At 38.2% G+C, this 23462-nt stretch overlaps 1 protein-coding gene across 3 annotated transcripts in view; it reads right to left on the minus strand.

Annotated features, from left to right (window-relative positions):
• Positions 1–23462, minus strand: part of LOC128601460 (serine/threonine-protein kinase D3-like) — a 57034-nt gene that overhangs the window by 31480 nt on the left and 2092 nt on the right. The window lies entirely within an intron of this gene.

Raw genomic sequence — 23462 nt, forward strand, 5'->3', positions numbered from 1 at the left:
ACATCAACCATGGTGTATGGGAAACAAGCACTTGTGAAATCACTTCTTCCCCAGAGATTCAGCCAATCGCATTTGCATATATGTTCACTGAAGGTGCTGCATATATTAAGATAGCCAAATTTCAAATAACTTTAAATAAAACTCTACCTGAATCATCATATTTTCACTTCTCCAAATAAGCAAGTGTTTTCCAACTTCCTGTACACACACACACACACACACACCATGCACCTCTCTAAGTGCCATTTGTCACAACGGCAAAAGAGGAAACAAAGGTTTAGAAAGTGATTCAGCTAACACTTTGGCAGCTCACAAATCTTTCACCTCGCTTGAGTGATCAGGAAAACACAACAGGAAGCGCGGCTGACTGGATGTGAGCCGCCGTGACGCCGAGCTCCGTCACCAGGAAGGAGGAGGCCCAGCGTGAGATACACAGCCACAATGACTCCCACAATCACATTGTGAAATACACTAGTGTCCAGGGATTCGGGCCTTTCCCTTGACATCTGAGTTACTCTAGCACCTATGCTACAAAGACTTCTAAAGCGATTGTGTGTGTGTTTTGCTAGTATATCCTGAGGAACATGGGAAAAACCAGGTTCAGCTTCACTGTTTTGTTCTCTTGAGGCAAATCCTAAAACAGTACTCTGTTACCACTAACATGGGGTCAGTACTTGTTCTGTTCTCCAGTTAAACTCTTTAAAACTATGTTTTCAGCAGTTTGAGAGTCAGTCTGTTATGTAATTAGATGTGGAAATTCACTAACATAGGGAGAAACATAACAACAGACGTTAACACCTAAACACTTTTTCAACTGCTTTTAGCTACTTAGTCAGAAAATGTAGCTATGCACGAAAGCTTTTTCAGCATTAGCAAAGTATGCTTTGAGTATAGTCAACCTTTCTAATGATTTGTTAAGCTTTACTGATATTAGCAATGTATTAGCAGTGAAGGCAAAATGAGGTTGTACATTTTTTTTGACAAAATTAATATTCAAAACCCAGTCAGTGTCAATTTCAATTTTAATGGAAGATGTGCAAAGAACTTGAGGCAATTCAGCTGTTGTGAAAATAAAATGCCCTACCCCACTCAATGTCACTAGTTCCTCAGTTTCAGACCAGTGTGTTTGGCATCAGATCTACAGACTGAGAACCAGTTCTTTTGTGGTGAAGTGGTTTGAGTTTAGGTTCAGACACCTGTTTGTCTGTAGAAAAGCGCCTTATAAATAATCCACTGATTTACAGTACCTGTCAGTCCTAGTGAAAGAGGCATGGCCTCTGTACCTGTTAGTCCTAGTGAAGGAGGCGTGGCCTCTTTACCTGTTAGTCCTAGTGAAGGAGGCGTGGCCTCTTTACCTGTTAGTCCTAGTGAAAGAGGCATGGCCTCTGTACCTGTCAGTCCTAGTGAAGGAGGCGTGGCCTCTTTACCTGTTAGTCCTAGTGAAGGAGGCGTGGCCTCTGTACCTGTTAGTCCTAGTGAAGGAGGCGTGGCCTCTTTACCTGTTAGTCCTAGTGAAAGAGGCATGGCCTCTGTATCTGTCAGTCCTAGTGAAAGAGGCATGGCCTCTGTACCTGTTAGTCCTAGTGAAGGAGGCGTGGCCTCTTTACCTGTTAGTCCTAGTGAAGGAGGCATGGCCTCTGTACCTGTCAGTCCTAGTGAAAGAGGCATGGCCTCTGTACCTGTCAGTCCCAGTGAAAAAGGCGTGTCCTCTGTACCTCTCAGTCCTACTAAAAGATGCATGGCCTCTGTACCTGTCAGTCCCAGTGAAGGAAGCGTGGCCTCTTTACCTGTCAGTCCCAGTGAAGGGGGTGTGGCCTCTGTACCTGTCAGTCCCAGTGAAGGGGGTGTGGCCTCTGTACCTGTCAGTCCCAGTGAAGGAAGCGTGGCCTCTTTACCTGTCAGTCCCAGTGAAGGAGGTGTGGCCTCTGTACCTGTCAGTCCCAATAAAGGAGGCATGGCCTCTGTACCTGTCAATCCCAGTGAAGACAACTTCTTCTCTGTACATGTCATGTCTTTAACTACTTAAAGCAGGGGTTCCTAAACTTTACTGATTTAAAAGGTTTATTCTAAAAGGCAAATGCTCACGTTAACATTTTACACACATTCATTCAAAAGAGAAGAATGTTATTTTTCTCATGTGTCCAATGCTCTTGCATAAGTGCCAATTTTACAGGGAAACACATAAATAAATAAATAAATCTGAATCCAGTCTGAGACAGCGCTCAGTCTGCTGCGGTGCTGAAGGCCAAAAGCCCTGGACGCTGATGTGTGTCCATCGTTACCCAAACTCGCGCACACAGCTGCATTAACATCTCCTTGGATACCCGGGAGAGCTTTACCTGCTCTTTGGCCTGTGTAACCATGGTAGTGTTGTAGCATGCACACACACACACACACAAACACACACAAACACACACTGCGGAGGATGTTAGCTAGAGCCTAAAGGAGTTACATGTTGTTGGGCAGAAAGCAGACAATTTTTTCCGTCCTTGATAATAATCATCAAGCTTTTGAGCCGAGGTTTGAAAATTATGGGGTCATTAAATCCATTAACAGCTGACTAAAACTCCACTGCTTAGACATGAGGGTGCTCAGAGCATTAAAACCTGGCTAATGGATAAAGGGCGCAGAGTCGTGCATATGCGTGTGTGTGCAAGCAGGCATGAAAAGACGTTTGTGTCTGAGTGTGTGTGTGTGTGTGTGTGTGTGTGTGGCCTACTATCGTACAGAGAAAACCTGACCATGCATCTTATTTTGTGATTTGCAATACAGGTCTGGTATTTTTTGCACTGCAGTGTGAAATGAAATATATACCGAGTATAAGATATAGTAATTAATAATAAAAAATACGACAGTGTTTCAGATTACTTCCTCTTGGAGTTCTCTATGCAGATGTAATCCTAAGGAATGAATATGAGTATCAAAAAAAAAAGGTAGACAAATCATTATCTCAAGTCCAAGTTGTTCATTTTTTTCGAACTGCTCTCTGGACGAGTGACTCGGTAAGCTAGGACAGGTTATATAGAGTCGTTTCCAGATCACCCCACATCACCAACCCACAACGATAAGAGTGCTCAAGTACTCCTAGTAAACATATCTAGTAAACATACCGTATAACACGGCTACAGAGCACAAGAAGTGATGACGCATTCATTCATTCGTATATTCAACTTCAGTAAGCATTTTATCCTGGTCAGGGTGCCAGCAGATCCAGAGCCTCTCCCAGGAACACAGGGCGAGAGGAGGGAATATAAAATGGATGGGCAGCCAGTCCATCAAAGAGGAACAATACACACACATGCACACACACATTCACACGTAGTGTATCCAATCCAACGGAGAACTCGGAAGAAACCCATGAGGACACACATACACAGAGAGACAGAGAGAGCACATGAAACTCCACACACAGAGAGTAATCCGAGCTGAGGTTCCAGCCTGGGACGCTTGAGCTGCGAGGTTAATTGTAGTCCTAATGAGAAAAGCTACACATGCCTGGTGCGCATCAACAGATCATGTTTTAGAATGTCTACAAGCAACCACAAACACACACACACACACACACACACACACACACACACACACACACACTGACTTACTGTTATTGTCGATCAATATGGACGCCTGTTCTACAACTCCACGAATATTGATTACCACAATTCACCGTTTGGCAGAAAGGCAATTCGCATAATCTTCTTGGAGACTAATTAACATCTAGCATTGAATTACCTAGCATGTCTCGAGGTCTTATTTCACACCTGACCATAATGCTTTTAGCGGATAAATCTTTAAAAACAATTAAAGAGGGACTGTGGGATCAAATCATTACTGAACAAGAAAAACCCATGTGAACCAGTCAATTATGTATGTTATAGCCTACTAGTGTTATAGCCTACTCACTGTACACAACGGGGCATGCTGTTATAGGAAAATAATGTAGTGCGACACTTCCCGAAGTATTACAACACATCCTGAACTGTTTATTCGTCTCATACAACAACAATTCGCAACTGTAACAATTTTTTACTCATTAAATAATGTCAGACTTTTGCTATTTACTTCATATTGGACACTTTGTCTATAGTTTTATAGTTTTTATAGTTCATTGTCTATAGTCATTTACTGTTCTGTCATTTATCGCTCACATTATAGCAAATATAAACAGAAATTCCCTCACCAGGCTTTGTTTTTTTTTTCTTCATTAAAGCTGCAGTACTGATCTTTTATCTCTGTAGCGCCATCTCTGATTGAAACATATAATTGCAAGTTACTTGCGGAGTTTTTTTTTTGTGGGTTGTGCTTCGGCACTGCTCCTCCGCACAGATTTATCTGATGGTTTGAGGTATTCGTATGGACTGTATATTAGCGGATATGGTTTTCTTGGAGTAGAGGTGAATTGCACTCTCTCTCACAGCTAGCAGAAAATTTACCACACTGACCATAGCAAAACAAAACAACAACAAAAAAGTGTGCTAATGTTAGCTAGCTATCTAATGAGCCACTGAAATGTCTTACATGTTCAGTAGAAAAAAGCCATCTCTGTGTCAGTCTTCAATCCCTGCAGATCTCGGAGTTTTCGCCACCTCTCAAAAGCCATGCCGATATTTATCCTCATACTCTGTCGCTTTCTCTTTTGGACTGCAGGCTCTCCGCAGTTCGAGGTTTCCCCATAGGTGATCCCCCGGATGATTGCGTTTAGAACTATGCAGGTTAAATGCAGCTAGATGACAAGCTTAAATGCTAAGCAACTATTGTAAGACCACGCTACAAACACTCCACCATCCTCAGCCCCCAAACATGCAATATAGTAACTGGGTCTTCTTTCTGTGACGTGACGTAACATAACCACGCAAAGACGAATGACGTCAACTGATGTTTTCCGTGAAATCCGACGACAGATCAAATTATAAATCATTATATTAATCTTAACGTTGCGAATTGGGGTAAGGTAAGGAGACAGTTTTGAACATCAACTTGTTTTAATGTACTTGCTCAGTAATTGATTTTTGTAAAATTTTAACCAAAAAAAGTTTGCTACTGCAGCTTTAAGTTTAAGAAGTTAATAAGACCAAAAAAAAAGCTTGTCATGTTGCAGAGAGAAACTGAAAAGCATAATGTATTCTGTCTTGACGACTTTCCCATGGTGGAAAACTTAAATGTACAGTTTTACCTCTGACTGTAATAAAGGGCTGACACTGGAGACTCCTTTTTTCTCCTCACAGAAAGCTTCACTATCAGCAATGACACATTTTGTTTGTTAAATAACAGGAATTGGTTGTTTTTTTTTGGAAAAATCAAGTATTTTTTGGCCACAACAATCCCAAAAAAACTCAGCAAAATCCTGTATGGACTGGCTGTTACTATAGAAACAATGAAATATTTGAAACAGTGCATTGATATAAACCTGCGATTTATGTTACACCAGACACTACTCTCAGAGCTGCTGTCACAGAAAATTAAACCCATTAGATATTCAAAATGATCTTTTCTAGCATTTGTTTTGCTATATCTGGAGGTTGAAACTACTCAGAAATGTATTTGTACACGTTTTACACTGATATGAACTTGTCATAAAGTACTCCTGATACATTCAAAACATCTTAATGTGTAAATAAAATTAAAATAGCAATAATAATAATAGTCATATATCACAAAAAAAACCACACCTATTGGCTTTAAGTAGCACAGCATAAGCCATGACAGGTCACAGCTCAGTTTCACAACTGTGCCTCACAATCTCGTCACTCATCGTTACAGCGATTGTACGATCACCGCCATGTCCCACGACCGAGACGGCAGCAACACATCACACCTCCTCGACAGCACAGACACCTGATCAAATCAACCAATAACACTCAACCAAAGTCAGCTTCCTGTAATACTATGACCAAATAAAGAATGAAAGACCAAGAACGATCTAAATGTTGTCAACCAACATGTTATCAGAACTGCTAGAACATTGGTTGGTTGGTTTTCCCATTATCTATTTAAGTACTGTTTGGATGGGATAAGATTTCCCGATATAGATCTGTTAAGTGTGATGCATCTTATTTCAAAGCTTGAGTGTAGAATTGGGTGAAATAGAAAACATATCTAATAGTCTAGAAGTAAAATTCACATAAAAAGGAAGCAGAGCCTGACAGGGCAGCCTCAAAAAATCCCTACGTTTCCAAGCACGTCTGAATACAGGTTCGTATGAAAATGTCTTTAACAACATTGAATAATGTTTCAAATGTACAGTGAGAAACTTATTTAAGAATACACTGGAGGAAACCCCTGAAACACGGTTAGAACATGCAAACTCCACACACACAGGATTCTAACCATAACCCGAGCCCCTAACCTCAGAGATGCGAGGCAAGCGTGCTAACCACTAAGCATCTTATACTCTATATATGGCACTTTGCTAACTCTATGTACAGCATGTTTTGTGAACACACCTTTTTTGCTTTATTAATACTTACTCACTATAGTGTAATGACTGTTCATTCTCATTAGAGTCAAACAGATTCAAAATTAATGTCGGAAAAATTCAACTTTACTATAACTCGAAACAGATCTTTTAGACCGAAAACCAAAACAAAAGAATTAAACGTGTACTGATAACAGCCATATATTAACAAATCACCAGGACTGCTCAGACATCAGCTCAGACATCAGCTCAGACATCAAGCACATGGTCCAGTCAGGAACTGTCGTCATTCACATGCCGGCTCAAAATAGACTCCCTGTCATGGTGTTTCGCTGGTATTTCATTTATGGCAACAGTTCTCCTGTATTGCTGAGGCTGAATAATCCACTGTAGGCTTACACAAGTTTCTGTGCTAGTCCGAATATTTTTAAAAGCTTAAGTGTGTACAAAGTGAACAAAGGGTAAGTGTGACCATCAAAGCAAGCAACCAGCCTCTGAATACCATCGACGGAGAAGCAAATAATAAAGAGGATGTGCTCGAGCTGTTTATGTAGAGCACGGCGTTTGCATTCGTGTTCTACAGTGCACAGTTGCTTCCTCCAAAAAACAAAAAAAACACAGAAAAAATAAAAACAAATAACATCTTGAAATGTAAATGATATCACGATATATAATTTTGCTGAGCTAACAAAAGCTAACAAAACACCAATGAGGGATTACTGTAGATTCAAGAGATTTTTGCCCAGAATTGATAAAAATGTAAGCATTCCAGAAAGAAAAGAAGGAAAACTGGTCCAAAAATAGTTTTTAATGTCCAATCAGTTTTCTCCAATCACTTTTTACCGTGAACAACAATGGCGTTATGAAAACAGAGACACCTGATGATAACGAGTGTATCTTGTTGTTATGTGATCATCATATTATATCATCGGTGCACAATGGATGTGACACATAAGCAACACGTCTGTGGAGAGTAAGCAATCTGTCCGATCCACACCGCTCGCAATCTGCAAGCAACACCGGCGCAACGGCTGGCTTCATTTTTTTCTAATCAAGAAATCAAATTCTAAGATGTACAACTGTCGATTAAACCTGATGGCTGGGCTAGTGAAACTTAGAGCAGCTGTATTTACAACCATAGTTCATTGAAAATGTGACATGAAACAGATTATGCCTCTTCTTCATGTTGAGCGTTAATGAGTAAGAATGTTGTGCATCTAGATGCGGTGGGCTGAGAAGGATGCAAACGAGACTGGCAGACAAATCCAAAACATTATGCGAGGTTAAAGTCAAAGAATAGGCAATGGTGAGGCGATCAACAAACAGCATAAACAGGGAGATCACGATCAAAACACGAAAACCAGGAAATAATCAGCGTCAAAGCCTGAGTGGCATCATGGAAACAAAAGGCTTGGTAAGTTCAGGGTATTGAACAACTGAGCGTTACTTCGCAATGAGTGTGGTGTGAGAGTGTTTTCTGTATATTTGGGTGATAAGGAACAGGTGAGCGCAATCAGAAGTCTGGTGATTGTGAGCGTGTCAGTGGTAGTGGGTTTACTGTGTGTTGAAGTGCGTATTTACGAGTTGGGAAGTTGTGATAACGACGTCAGGTGCGTTCAAGTCACTTCAGTCGGAGCGAGGGATGGGCAATATGGACTTGAAACTTATATCATGATATTTTCTGGTATTTATTGCGATAACGATATCAGTGACGATATAAATATAGTACCATTGACCATTGTTTTTTGCTGCAAGTGACAGCTGCATGCAGTCTTGAGAGCCTCAGAAACACAAACATTGATCTAAAAGTAAAACCAGTTCCAGACTGTAAAGCTAGCTCCTCGTTTAGCGATAAACTCCTCCTCAGCTTCATGTCCGCCTTCCGCTGTACTTGTTTTCACTCTGCACGTGAGCTACGATTGACACCGTCGCACAGAGAAATACGTCAGCACCTAGGCTTTATCGTTATTATCGCGCGAAGACTGGCGGGAGAATTTCTACCGGTATATCGCAAACGATAAGATATCGCCCATCCCTTGTCGGAGCACGATGGCGGTGTACCTTCTCTTAATTTACTACAAAAAAATACAGCAAACTTTTTTAACTCTACTTCTAGAAAATGAAGAACAAAGAATGCGCATCAGGTGTCTTTAGCTGTTTTTATGTTTTCATTCAATTTAAGAAGCCACTGTAAACTTTATCGTTACATATTATATCCTAATTGTGCAATGCTATCGTATTTTGTGCAGGCGATTAGCTTGTTTTATTTTAAATTTTAAAAAAAAACTGACAATAACGCTGCATTTACCAAACACATAATAACTGAAATCAGCTTCTGAGACGAGAAAACGTTCAATTTCAACAAATTTACCGTCAATCACAGACCTTGTATCCATTTTTTCCCACTATGTTTTTTTACTGACTCTGAGTTTCCCACTCGTAATTACGACTTTGTGGTGGCGTTTATGTGCATTCACCTTGTAAATACGATCTTTCCGATATGACTTGAACGCACTGTTAGTCTTGGGCGGCCATGTGTGTAGGTCGCGGTGCGTTCTGGGAAACTGTTGAAGGACTTGACCAGACACTAGTATAGAAGTTCACAGTAAAAAAATTCAAATGGACCATGTGGACCACGCTGTGAATTTGAAAACACCCCATGTAAATAAAGTAATTAAATAAAACCCTTAAGGGGAATAAAAACTGGTGTACATATCACACATTTAAACAACAAATTCTGGCAGTTATTTGACAGCTTTCCTTATACTACCTTCTAAATCAGGAAAATGCCATCTACATCCAAGCTCTCCTCTTGAATTAATATTTTAAAATGTACACATCACTGATATTGCACACACCCTATTGTATGATACAGTATATCATACAACTAATTATTGTATGTACAAAATGCCAATTTTGAGTGACAGATCACTTATAAATCACGTATCTATAACCATTTACATAGCTGCAAAGAATGAGTGAGTGCAGCTTTGCTGGTCACTTCGATACCACTAACACTCTTATACAACATGTAAGGAATGCAACACTTGGGGCGGTAACGATTACCTGTTGCTCTACATCCCATAAAATAGTTTTTTTAGTGACCTATATATTTAGCGACACAGAAAAACCTGTGTTTTGATTGTTAATAGGCGATCCATCCATCCATTTTCTGTACCGCTTATCCTACAAACGGTCGCGAGGCGATCCTGGAGCCTATCCCAGGGAACTCTGGGTCACCCTGGACGGGGTGCCAGCCCATCACAGGGCCCTATCACATATATAAAGGATAATTTAGAAATGCCAATCAGCCTACAGCGCATGTGTTTGGACTGCGGTCGGAAACCGGAGTACCTGGAGAAAACCCCCGAAGCACGGGGAAAACATGCAAACTTTGCGTACACGGGGCGGGGGCGGGATTAAAACCCCCAACCATGGAGGTGTGAGGCAACAGTGCTAACCACTAAGCCACTGTACCAGGGTGGATGAAATCACCAAAAATATCACATCGCCGTGCTTGAAGACATTTCTTTGTTACACAATATGCAAAGTAACTTACAGTTGAAACAGGATACAGCTGAGCAGCGGCATCTTGGCGTTGCCGGGGTTTGAAATCACGACCCTTCTGATCTTGCCTTAACCACTGAGGCACTACTGACCTATATAGGCTTGCTAACAATGTCCCAGCAATACAGTAGTATATCATTTATTTATTTTTTTACTTTCGATATTTTATTTAATGTCTACAAAAATGCATTTATTTTATTTTTTTATATGTAAAAATAACGTACATTTAAATAAAATACATTAAAAAAAAACACTGAAAGGAGAAGAAAATGCAAAAAAATAATTTTTTTTTTTAAATATCGATTTTACAGTTTAAAACACAAAATTTTAACATCACAGGCGCTTTCAGTCATTAAAACATTAAAAAATTTAATAAAAAGATACCACAATTTCTTCAATATATTTGAAAAATATATTGTGACATATCTTCCAGCACTAGTTTTGTTAAACTATTTAAGAATTAAGAGTGATCTTCTTCACCAGTGCATTTAAATAAATGATTCTATCCTTATCCCAGCCCCTCACACCCCCCAGCCATACAACTGAATCTTTGCCCTCCTAATGTACTGCCTTATGAAAATCTAAAAAGCTGCATTGCTTGGTTGTTATAGCTCATAATCCATTGTTCCAGATTTCAATTCTTCACAGGTACTTTGCAATTTTTCCCTGTGTGAGTCACGCATTCGACAATCATTCTGTCATTAACTCAAGTTAATATTAACTCGTGGAAGCACAAGGGCTAGAAAAGGTTAAAGCTACTGAATCAAAACCAGTCGTAAGTGAATGTGCTGCTACATGAATGTCAGCGTGACCGCTTTTGTATAAATTTCCATCAAAACAACTCACTTCAGTGAATTCCACTCGATTCAAGGTTCACTGGAAATTTCACACCAAGTCCAACTTGTGTGCTCCGTAGATGGCATAGATGGACTACTAAAGCTTTAGTTTGTAGAATGAAACATCAGTATTTCTGTGATGAATGGGTTTAACAGTAGATATATGACTGATCTTATATGCAGTATAGGTATTAGCAGAAAATACTGTTAAAACATACTTTTTTAAGGAAATAAAGAATGATTAGATTAGAACAAGCTAACGTTATGATAACATGCTTATTTTCATCATTATACACTGTTGTTTTAATTATTTTCTACTGTTCTTTTCTTTCCCAGATAGCATCATTTTCATATATTTTGGCATGAATAAGTATTGTACTGCAATTGTTTTAAATTTAGAATTTTTTTAAATACTTTTCCACAAAAGTTGCTGTTGTTTTTTTTGTTTTTTTTGAAAGTTTATCTCAATAAATAAAAAGCTGTGGTTTTATGGACATTGTGTTGCTGGTTATGTATTTCTCCCCATAGAGTGTGTTTAAGCAGTTTCAGTATGGTAATGGTAAAGTTAAAATTTGCTCATTTTAAAGCTTATTAGTTTAAAAAAAAATCTGATAACGATACGGTTTCAGAATCCCGTGTCAGAAAAGAAAATTTGGTCTTTCTAGTTAACATCATGACTCATTAAATCTCTGATCCTATACAGCTCCTTATAACTGTAATCATTAAGCTTCAAGTTCACCTTGTTCAACTCATGCCGATCAACTCGTGGCTTCAAACCTGATGTTAATAACGATGTGTCAGATATCAGCACAAGCCTGTGTTTATTTAAGCTTTTCATACAGCATGTTGAGAACAGGAAAGCATGGTGCATGATGGGATTCGCACAGCCAGAGGGTGTTTCCTGGTGCTGTTTCCATGTCTCATGGCCATCCAGAAGAACAAAAGCATCTTGTCTGAGGCAATGACAATTGGAAACAACTGTCAAGAATAACTGTTTCGCTTTGATACACCGAGCTGCTTATCTATGAAATGATGGAGAAATCTACATATCGCTGTCATTTATCAGATATAGAAAAAATGCAAAATAGCTGTAATGCAAGTGTGTATTGTGCATTCAAGTTCCATTGTGCATTCAAGTTCCTTTAACAGTCCCTCACACTCTTTGTTCTGGGTATGAGCCAGTATTCACGATAATTGCTGAGTATCATTTCCATCACTTGCAGTGAACAGGATTATGGGATTGCCTTATACTTTTTTAAAAAATCTAGCCAAATAAGCAACCATAAAAGTACCTGTCCTTATTCTGGCATCAATATGGAATGTAACAATACTTTAAAGAGTCACTAATAGCAGCAGAATGTATGATGTTGAACGTCATGAGTTACTGCTTTTCAGCATACATTTAGTTTTTCTAAAACGGCATTTTACTCCAAATTGAGTCAATAAGTGAGGCTAATGTAGCTAGAAGTTTATCTCCTCTAAAACCCTTTCTGTAACATATATTTCCAGATCGTCACATACTTCAAAATTTAATTATGCAAGTGCATTTCTAAATAAATGATTTTGCAAACCAGAAATGACAGTCCAAATTTGAGAAATTTGAGTTCAAGGTATGATATAATAAGTACAAATTTATACCACAGTGTTGCTGTATTCTCGACTCTAAGTTTTCAGAAGGTGTTGATTAGTATTCTGTAACAGCAGCTATGACAGAGGTTCTGGCAGTAAGGCAAATCATAAGTTTATATAAATACGCTTGTTCTAATATGTTATACGTTTCTATAGTAACTTTAACTTCTATAGCAACTTCATAGTAACTTACACAGGGACTTTATGGCAGATGCTCCACATACTTTCAAACAAAACTCTAATAATACATGGATTTTTTTATGTGCGGTTATTTAACAAAGAAAAACTTAGAACAAAGAAAATCACAGAAATGCTGGAGTTTTATATAATGAGACGTTGACTTAACATTTATAGAAGGGGTCTTATCTCTTTGTAACAGTCAGTAAATTTCCCACCATGAGAAAGTCTTCAGGATAGAGGAGTTTACACGTTACTAATATTCAGTCTAAGATCTAATATTCAATCGAATTGAATTACTTGTTCACTAACGTGTAATAAACGAATACAAACGTGCTGATCGACTACATGCTGGGTAAGGTTCAAATTGTGTACATTTTCTTTTAGCTAAACAATACCTAGACATTTACAAATGTTAGAACAAATGATCATTCCCAGCATGTCCACTGGCCTTTTAATCACGGAGACGTGTAGGCATTTAGCCAAAGGGCTTCATTGGTTCTAATGATGGTGAGGAAACCACTGCTATAAAATAAAAAATACCTTTGAGGTCAGAAGGTTGTGCCATTTTCACGCAAATGGCTTCCTCATTTTCCTTTTATGAGCCAAAAAGGATCTTAATTCAAATCCCAGGATAGTTCTGCTTAAATTACTAGCTTAAGGTGCCTCAACCTTTTTAATTTTGTAAAGTAAACTAATAGGGATAGTGTTTTTGTACCCAATATTCACTGTGACACAAACAAACTTGGGCAGGATATACCAAAATTCCAGTGGTGATAGTATTCAGATTCAAAAGTGTACATAACAGTAATTTAAAGGAATATAAAATGGAATATTCTCTTTTTTGGCTAGGTGAAAATTTGATTCGTATTGGCCTTGGTTGGTTTACTCTATTTGTTTGGTAGCAAACTACCAATCAGATCCCAGTTTCCAAAAAGCAACACAAATGTAACCTATCTTAATTGGTAAAAAGTGATGCTTTTGCGAAACTCAGCCCAAATTATTAAAAAAGTGCATAATGTATTGTAAGCATATGATACATTTACAGTTGTTGTTTAACAGTGCAGGAGCAGTGATATCCGGATGTGTTGATTCACTAAGATAACCCAAGTTAAACAAACTCCTCTCTAGTCAACACTGAAGACTGTGAAGGTGGTGGCCCTCACAGGGCAAACTTTAACCAGGCTGGAAAGAGCCAAAGCAACACAAAAACACAAAGTCCAGATGGTTAGAGGCTGAAGAGGACGGCCCACCCGTCTACCGTCTTTCCCCCATCCTGACGTCCATTCAATACAGGCGCCACCTCCAACTCCTCAAGCCTCCACATAGTCTACAACAGCAAAACCAGTCTCCAGAAATTCTAATGAGTTTTAATTACAGGATGCTATCTTAAATAGAGCAGCCAAAAAAAGCTCATAAATGCCTGTCATAGAGAGACGTCACCTTCGTTTCAATCTGCAGATTGGACTGTTGGCAGCTCAGTGTTCAATTCTGGGTGAAATTGATCAAGCTTTAATTTATACCATGGTTTAAATGGTATAAATTAATCTAAATAAACTAATCTAAATTAAGCTAAATAAACTCATCTGCTACTGGGCTCTCAGAACCAGTTTTACAGTTTTGATTCCTTTATGAAGACAAGTGGAAGTTGGTGGATTTAAATTAATCTATGAGGCATTTTACAAGATAAGACTTCCATCTTTCTAAAATTTCGACAGTAATAAGGAGTTGAAGAATACTTGGGAAATGTAGGTGTTATGATTTGCATGACCTACAGGTTGCCACCCTAATTGTGAATGAAGCTAGACTAAGGTTACCCAGTTTACACCCAGTGTAGGTTACACCTATGAAGATAAGTATTCATTTTAAGAATTGAAATTAAGCTCAGATGCATCCCGTTTCCACTGATCGTCCTTGAGATGTTTCAACTTCATTAAAGTTCACCTGTGGTCAGCTGGATATAGTCTGGGCAGACATACCTTGGTGTACCTAAAGCCTGACACATGACAGTTTATTTGGGGCAAAAGGAATTGCTCATAGACCCCCAGTCAGAACTGTATCAATGCAGATTTAGGGACAGACACAGAAAAGTTTCTGCAGCTTTGAAGCCAAACTAAGCCAATGGGGAGAAGGGAATCACACAGCAGGGTGACAAAGAACCCGAAGGCCACTCTGACAAAACTCCAGAGGTCCTGTGTGGAAATGGGAGAACCTGTCAGAAGGACAACCACCTCTGTAGCCCTTGATCAATTAGACGTTTATGGTAAAGTGACCAGACAAAAGTGACTCCTCAATAACATAGTACAACTCTCAGGCCATGAGAAACAAGTTCTGATGAATTCCTTAGCATGAAAGCCCAGTGTTACATCTGGAGGAAAACACTCACCTATCTAACTCCACCCCTACAGTGATGCATGGTGATGGTAGCATTCTAGGGACATTTTACTGGATTAAGGGAAGTATGAACATGCTAAAAACATGCTAAAAAACATGAAGAAAACATGCTAAAAAATGCTCAGGACTTCAGAGTTGGGTGCTTTGCAACAGGACAGTGGACAGTCAGAAAACTGCAGGAGTGTCTTCGGAAATAGTCTATGAATGTCCTTGAGTGGCCCAGAATTATACCTAATTAAACGTCTCTGGAGAGACCTGAAAATATAGCGACATTATCCAACCACCTTGACAGAGCCTGAACGGTTCTGCAGAGAGGAATGGGAGAAGTTCTACAAACCCAATTGCGCCAGGCTACAGAAGAACACGTTCAAGGTGCTTAGAAAAAGCACAGAAAGGGTCGGAGAACTTGTGTAATTGTGATATTTCTGTTTTATGTCTAATAACAGTTTAATTATTTCAGTCCTACTGCAAATAAATAAGAGAGCAACGCGAACTTGATCCATTTTAAAATAAGGCATGAGGAAAAAAGTCAGGACGTGTAAATATTTCTGAATGCTCTGCAAATATCAGCGATGAGAAAACAATAATGTAGGTAAATAACATTTTTCACATTCCATGGGTGGTGTTACTGCTAATGTGCTTGTATATTATTATAGACTCATTAGATCACGTTGAAGAAGCAAATATTCAAAAGGTTTCAAAGCAGCTTTCAAAGGACTTTCAGAACGCCAGTTTGCATGCGGAAATTGTGTAACATCTGTGATTTATGATGTGGCTTATGAAAAGTCTAAATCCCAGTAACACCTCCTGTTTCTGTACACCATTTTAATGATCTCGGCGACTGGCATCTTCAATAACATGTGCCAGTGACCTTTTCCGAGACGTGTGTTTACCTTCAGCACAACACAACTTGGGATTCCACTGCATGAGTGTAATGGATGAAAACAGCATATTGTGATTATATTGCTACACTTGCTATGTATTAAAACTAAAATGGAGAACCTGTGATACAATCACCTCACCAGAATTCACTGGGGGGTTTTTTAAAAGTCCACAACTACAACACAACTTATCAGGAAGATCTGTAACTGGTTAGAAAAAAAAAATCTGTGGTGTGCTACATTTGTGTCTGTATTGTAAAGGCCAATATTGCGATAGCGATGAACAACATATTGTACAGCCCTTCTGGATATACTCCGACTTAGCTGTGAACACACTTCCTGTGACACTCTCTTAATGGAATTCAAAGCCTCCAGCAGAGTGGTTTATGCATTAAACAGGTAATGGCCCTGAACTGTGCACTCTGAGCTCACTCACACACACTGCTTGATGTAAAGCATTTAGTTTAAGCATGACTGCTCTGCTGGAGGTCAAAACCTCATCAGACTGACGTATTTAAAGGGGAATTTCGTTCTGTTCTGCTTTTCAATCTTCAACTTTGCTTATAATATAGTCTGTTTTTAGACACAGTGACTTACCCATCCTTCCTTATCGCAACCCACACCATTCAAAACGTAACGTACAATATGTACTAACTATGCCTATAGTGCTGTGCTGTTGAATTCTCGAATCTGATTTGTCAGAAGGTGTTGATTAATTTCCGATAACAGCAGCTCTGACAGGAGTTCCAGGTATAAAACGTCTCACGTGTTTATATTAATGCACTTACTCTAATACGTTATTGCTTCTATAGTAATTCACAGGGACTTGTATGGCGGATGTTTACATAAACAGATGATCATTTAACAAAGAAAAACGTAGCCTTAGCAACTGATATGGTAAAGTGTTCTGTGAGGGGATGCTTATTTAGAATTTTTGGAAGGAGTCTCCAGTGTCAGTGCTTTGTAACAGTCGCAGTAGAGCTGTTCCTTTAAGATTCCACCACAGGACAGCCCTTGCGTTTTCCGGTTTCTTGGTAACAAGCTGCATTTTTGTCGCATCACACCAGCCCATAGCTGATCAAGTGTTTTATTCCTTAAATAACAGGCTACAAGTCTACTGTATAAAAAAATTCCCTTTTTATAGGACCTTTTTTATATAGTTTAAGTGTTCTTTGATAAGTAAAACTTAGGATTTTGTGTTTAAAAAAACTACTGAAAAGAGGGAAAATTGTATTTTAATAGGCAGGACAGAAGTACATAAACTCAGCGTGTGTTTTAATAGGGGCAATCAAATAATCATCATAGCAGTTTCAGACACAGGTCGAAACACAGTTGGACACATCAGAAAGCCTAAAGGCAAAATCCATAATGAGGAAATGAAAACAGGCATGAGTGGGTAAACTGGAATAAACATGAATGGAAATAACGCTTAGTAACATACAGTAATAATGAATGAGATGTCGCAAAGAAACAAAGACGCAAGGAGGTATAAACAGTTCGCACACTGAACGTGATTACAACTTTTAAATGACAACTTTCAAGGCAGCACGGACGCAGCATATGAACACGGGCTTTGCATGTTGTACATGGAAAAGTACTGAGGATGCTTTAAGGTGCTCTGATGAAATTTGCACCATTTAAAAGAAATATATATATATTACAAGCTGTCACGGTGGATGGACTTTCAGCAGTGGTGATGGTGGCACACACTTCATTTTATTGTAAGTTGTGCTTGAGTGGGAAAATGTTTCTCAGGTTTTCCAGCAAATTAGAGGACTTTGAGGAACTAGCTATAATTTCCTTCTTGTGTGGTAGCTAGATCACATCACGTTCTAGCTACCTGTGCAAGCCAGAAATGACTGTAACAATTATACTGCAATATTATACACTGTATGATACACTGTATCACTATAATATACTATTATATATTTTTTGTCACTGAGAAATGAGTGATACTCATCGTGTGTACATCAGTAACACAATCAGACAATATTACTGCCAGTCTGAAAGCAGTTCTACTCAGTTACACTTAGCCTGCAGCATTACAATGAGGGAAACAGGGCCTCACACACTCGCTAAACCAAGACAAATTAGGATTCAAAGCCCTGTTTAAAGTAAACACTGAAATCTCCGCATTCTTGCATAGCCAGTAAATGATGTAAAAGCATGTCGGGAAACAGATTCTTCACATCCCAGGAATGATAAATCTATCAGCTATTTGGCCTGCGCCTTTTCTAAGATCTGTATTGATGCCACAGTGTTTATGGACAGGTCGATGAGCACATGCTGACTCAGATTCATGTTCATTAACTATCATCAATCTCCTCAGCAACAATAAAGTAATATGACGTTATTTCGATAGCTTGGTCATAAATGAAATGTACACAACATTCCTCTTAGCTCAAATGTAGTCAATTAGCCATGACATATCTGGTGTTTAAAGTCTGCTTCTCACATTTTGCACTGGAACTAATATCTAAGGAACGGTCACATCCTCCAGTTATGTAAACTGCATGTCTAAACCATATCGAGTTGTATCTGGATCTCAAACATGTTTGCGTGGTTTCTTACATTGTTTTTTTTGCGTGGAACAAAAAAGAATTGCATGTTAGAAGAAATTCAAATGAGAAACTGAATATTTATGATTTGATTTGTATTTTTTTGTCTTCTGAAGACTTTAAACATGCATCATGTTAAATTACCCATAATACTTGAAAAGCATACTTCAGCGCAAATACATTGATGTCTGGGTAATACTTTAAAATTCATACAACGTTAATGATTAGAACCGGTGTGCACACCCTAAAATGTATTTTCAGTTCGTTGTGTTAACTTGAAACGTAATCGCCATTTTTATTTGCATTCTACAGTGCTCATTCTGAACAAGTTATATCATATGATATCTTCTCATATTGAGTCACGAACTAACCACCGCCTCCTCTTCCTCTTCATTACACACAATCCTCCACTCTTCCTCCTCCACACAGAATCAGATACCCAACGGGACAGCATGGCGGCCAGCAGGGGAGGGGAACTCCCCCCCTCCCGACTTCCTGTCGACCTGAGGGGCTGTCCCCTCCCTCTCTTCTCCTTCCCCCAACCACCCCCCACCCCAACCCACATACTCACGCTCTCTGGCGCACATACACTGGGATGGGGAGGCTAACACACTGCCTCATCCTGCTGAAGCATGTCTACCTCATAACATTACACAATTTGGATTTACAATATGAACAGATTTTGTAATGCAAGTAACCATAGTGCTTAACAATAGTGTATCAATGGTGGCTATCTAGCAGTCCTGAGATTTGAACCCATAACTATGTGGTCACTAAGAACTCGCGCTTCTATGGATGCTTTTCTGGGAATGTAAAAACGCTTCTATCTAAAGAAAGGTCAACTACCAATGCACACCTCAGAAGGAGTTCAGAAGCACACTTTCAGTCACAACAACACAGGACGCAGGTCATGCGCTGACCCACAGATGACATCATTCCATTAGTCTCCATGCTTTCCTGTCCTGTCGCTTAGCAGAGTTGTTCAGTAAAGGCACAGCTGCTCGAAACTGAAACTACCGTCTTATCCATATTGTTCTACATGAAAACCATCCTTATTAATCGATGTGGACTGCATCCAACTCATTGTGTTAAGATAGCTAGCTGTCTAGATTTACAGTATATACTGCAGGCTCTCAGAGTATTAGCAGCTTAAACATTGTTTTATATAATACACTATTTTATATTAGCTAGGTACTACTGTCAAGACTTTGGTGTAACACTAGCTAGCTAGTATTTAATATCTTAGTTAATGGTTTTGGTAGCATGTTTAGCAAACAATGACAACTCCAATGACAACCTTTCATTACAATGCTAGGTCGCTTATTGTGTAGATTCAGTCACTAGTTATTTAGATTTAGCAAAGATTTAGGTAACTAAGTGACTGATTTTTGCAAACTGTTTAACGCTGCTTTTTACTTGCAAGATGGTAAGAACAGCACAATAAACAGTATTCAACTTGTACAAAGTTGGATCTCATTTATAATAAAGTTGTGTGCAAATATTTCCGTAAGCCAAACCAGACTAAAATTCCTGTCAGATTTACAAAAATTCATTAATGCTGATTTTCTTCATACTCACGTGTTGTACTAACACATTGCCAGGTGTTTGTCGAGAAATGCCAATCATACATAAATTACCAAGCATGTTCACGGCACAGCTGATTTACACTTAGTGACGCAAAGAAAAGTCCATAAAAGGCAAAGCTCACAGTGAGCGACAAAGTAAAGTGACAACTAAACGGTGAAAGAGCGCAGCTATTGCAGCGCATCAGTTACCAGTTATCAGATACACACTAACTCTTCCTCCTTATAGGGTGCCATTTCTTTTGTCATTGAATGACAAGCCTTACTTGTCTTCATTTGTGGATCTGTTTTGGATAACTTTCTTTCAAGTCAATGATATGAAATGATATATATATATATATACACACACATACATAGTTTGTTTGTTTGTTTCTTGCACAAACACAGAGCTAGGATTCATGCATGACACAATTCTTGTGTAAATGCTCCTGTGAACAATTTTACACAAACTTTTTTTTTGCTCATATCCAGCCTGTTAAATGAAACCAATTCCTACATATGGACAAAATATAGTAGCTATCCTATTAAGTACTAAATTACATCATTTCAACTTTGCATACTTGAGTTTTCCTAATTCGTAAAAATCTTATATTACATAAATTAGTCTTATTGATAGATTGTGAGGTGTTAAATGTTCTGTTAAAGTCGAAACAACAAGATCACTTGTCACAATAACAAGATAATGATAATTATCAAAATAAAAAATGAATCAATGAAAATAATGAGACATTATATTGATATAGCAAGACAATATATTGAACTATATGAGATAAACAAATAAAGAATTATTAAGCCAAAATAAAATATTAACGCAGAATAACAATGTAAACTCTTGAAACAAGAAGTTATTACATTTAATTGAAATAACTGAATTGGCATAGCACTTTTCTTTTCACAACTTGAGGTTCAGGGCTCCGTACAACACTGACATCGTGAAAAAGTGAATATAAGTAGTGTTTGATATTTCTGTTTCTGTGCTGTTTACTTTAACTACGATTGGGTGGGCAATAATATCAACCTTTTCCCATTCGTTTCACATTTTGACTTACGAAATTTATAGTTAATAACTGCCTCAACTAATGGAAATGTTTTACAGTTTAGTAAACAAAGCATTTCTCTATAAAGCAGTATAAAAACCGTATTACGGCATAATTATTACTATCATTACGACTTATCAACATGCTATGATTTACATTTATTATCATCAAATTTTACCAGAAAATAGGTCTGTTTCCCAATTACATAAACCAAAGTACACACACACACACACACACACACACACACACACAATTTAACTCCTGTGTGTGTGACATTACTGAGGAACTGAATGCAGTTTGAGGGATGGGAAAGATTTTGGGTGAGATAGAGTCCCATAACATTTGCATGCCTTTAAGACAAAGAGGAAACAATATCACCAACATGATATTTAGCATGCTGGTTTTACTACAATATCACAAGCAACAAAACTGACAGTCAAATATGTTACATGTCAGGATTTCAAAAAAATGTAATTAAGTTTAAACGTTTACATCTTGTTTTCTTGTTTGACATATTTAAAACTTCCCATATACTTTTCAAGTAGCTAAAATGGAGTGGTAATTCTGATAGTATTAATGTACAGTCACTGTTGTTACTGTTACACATCTATTCAATCAGTACTGCTGCTACAGGTGTCCGTCTGTACACTAGATACTTTTTTTGTTGTTGTTATATTCCACGTATAATCTGTGATGCCTTCGCTGTATCGCTTCTATATTTTTTTTTTCAAGAACATTTGCAGTCTATCTAGAGTCTAGGACGCGTTGTCTTGTCCTGCACTTCATTGTTTAGCTTATTCTTTACTACTGAGTGGTTATTTCAACAACGCTGTGTGGCAATAAAAACTGTGGACCCAAGTGGGAAGTTGTGGCTGAGAGGTTAAAGGCTCTGAGCTACTGACTGGAAGATTATGATTTTCGAATCGCAGACGTACTGAGCTGTTTGGATCTCGAACAAGAGACTGAACACTCCCATTGACAGGCATTGATTTAGACATGGGGCCTTAAACGGACCAGGGGGGCAAACTTTTACACTAGACTGTGCAAACTCCAGTGTACTAAAAAAGCAAATGGAGACAACATCCAAATGTGGTTGAACGACTTGGTTTGAGCTAAATGGAAAACGTTGTTGCTTTTTTTTTTTCACTGTAGGGAGAGCTGCCATTATTGTAAGCCAGTACAAAATCAGTTTGTTTTCTCTAAGTGCACCATGCAGATGTGATTTCATTACATATGCACACATGTACGCCACTTTGTTGTATCCATCTGAAAAAAAAACCATAACAATTTCATGTTTCTTTTTTTTTTCCCCTAGAGATATTTATGAAAACCAAAAGTATTTGTATACTTAACTCTACCCTCACTGTTGGCAAAGTTTTCAGAGTTTGTGCATGCTAATTCTGGTTGCAAGATTGCGAGAAAGCATGACTGCAACCTGCAGCACAATTGCAATAAAACTGTATCTTGCTTTAGACAGTCTCAGACTGTTAAGAGCAGCAAAAATCGTGAAAATAGCACTGACACAGAAATTATGCACAAACTAATTTCCACACTGGGATGAATTTTTTTTTTTTTAGATGAAGCTCTCAAAAAGACGTTATACAGTATATATAGTTTTTTTTTAAACTATCATTTTTTAAATATCATTAAATCATAGTACCATATGCCATAACTGTGATATAACATGGATATCACTATGATATAACAAAAAATTCTTTAGCACGTGGCAACATCAGTTGACTACAATACATCTTTAAATGAGTAATTGTTTTGTGTGTGTATAAATGACCTCTATTGACCTATTGGAAGTACTTTAGTATTACTGTAAATATTTTTCAAGCTACCCTCAAAGGTATCTCACTCGCACAGGTTATGAAAGCATAACCATTTCGTTTGATATTTCCTGATAAAGTTTATCGTTTTTTACTGAGATTTTTGATTTTAGCCAATTAACTTATTTATTTATTTATTTTTTACAAGTGTAGCACGCACCTTGCTTTAGTTTGAGTGAAAATGTACAGTACTCGCTGACCGTTTTGGGAAACTTGCATTTGATCAAAGAAACAAGTGTGCATGATCATGTGTGAGAAGTATATTCTGTCATTTAAATCCTTTTTTTGGTGATTTGAGTTTAAAACAAAAAGAAAAACCACACATGGTGCCTGGTCTCCACTAAAGTTCCTTGACGGTTCTGTACTTCTAGTGACAAGAAGGGTGTGAGGTCAAATCTCCTCAACTTCTCCCCTGCTGAAAAAAACAATAGAAATTCACAGAAATTCTAATCGCTTCCACTACAAATACAGTACCATTACAAACCATCAGCTGTTAACCATTAAAACCGTTACCAAATGGTTTTCATTACGTAGTAGCACGTATTAAGGACGTAGG

The sequence above is a fragment of the Ictalurus furcatus genome, chromosome 25 (assembly GCF_023375685.1).
Source record: "Ictalurus furcatus strain D&B chromosome 25, Billie_1.0, whole genome shotgun sequence".
NCBI classification, from domain to species: domain Eukaryota; kingdom Metazoa; phylum Chordata; class Actinopteri; order Siluriformes; family Ictaluridae; genus Ictalurus; species Ictalurus furcatus.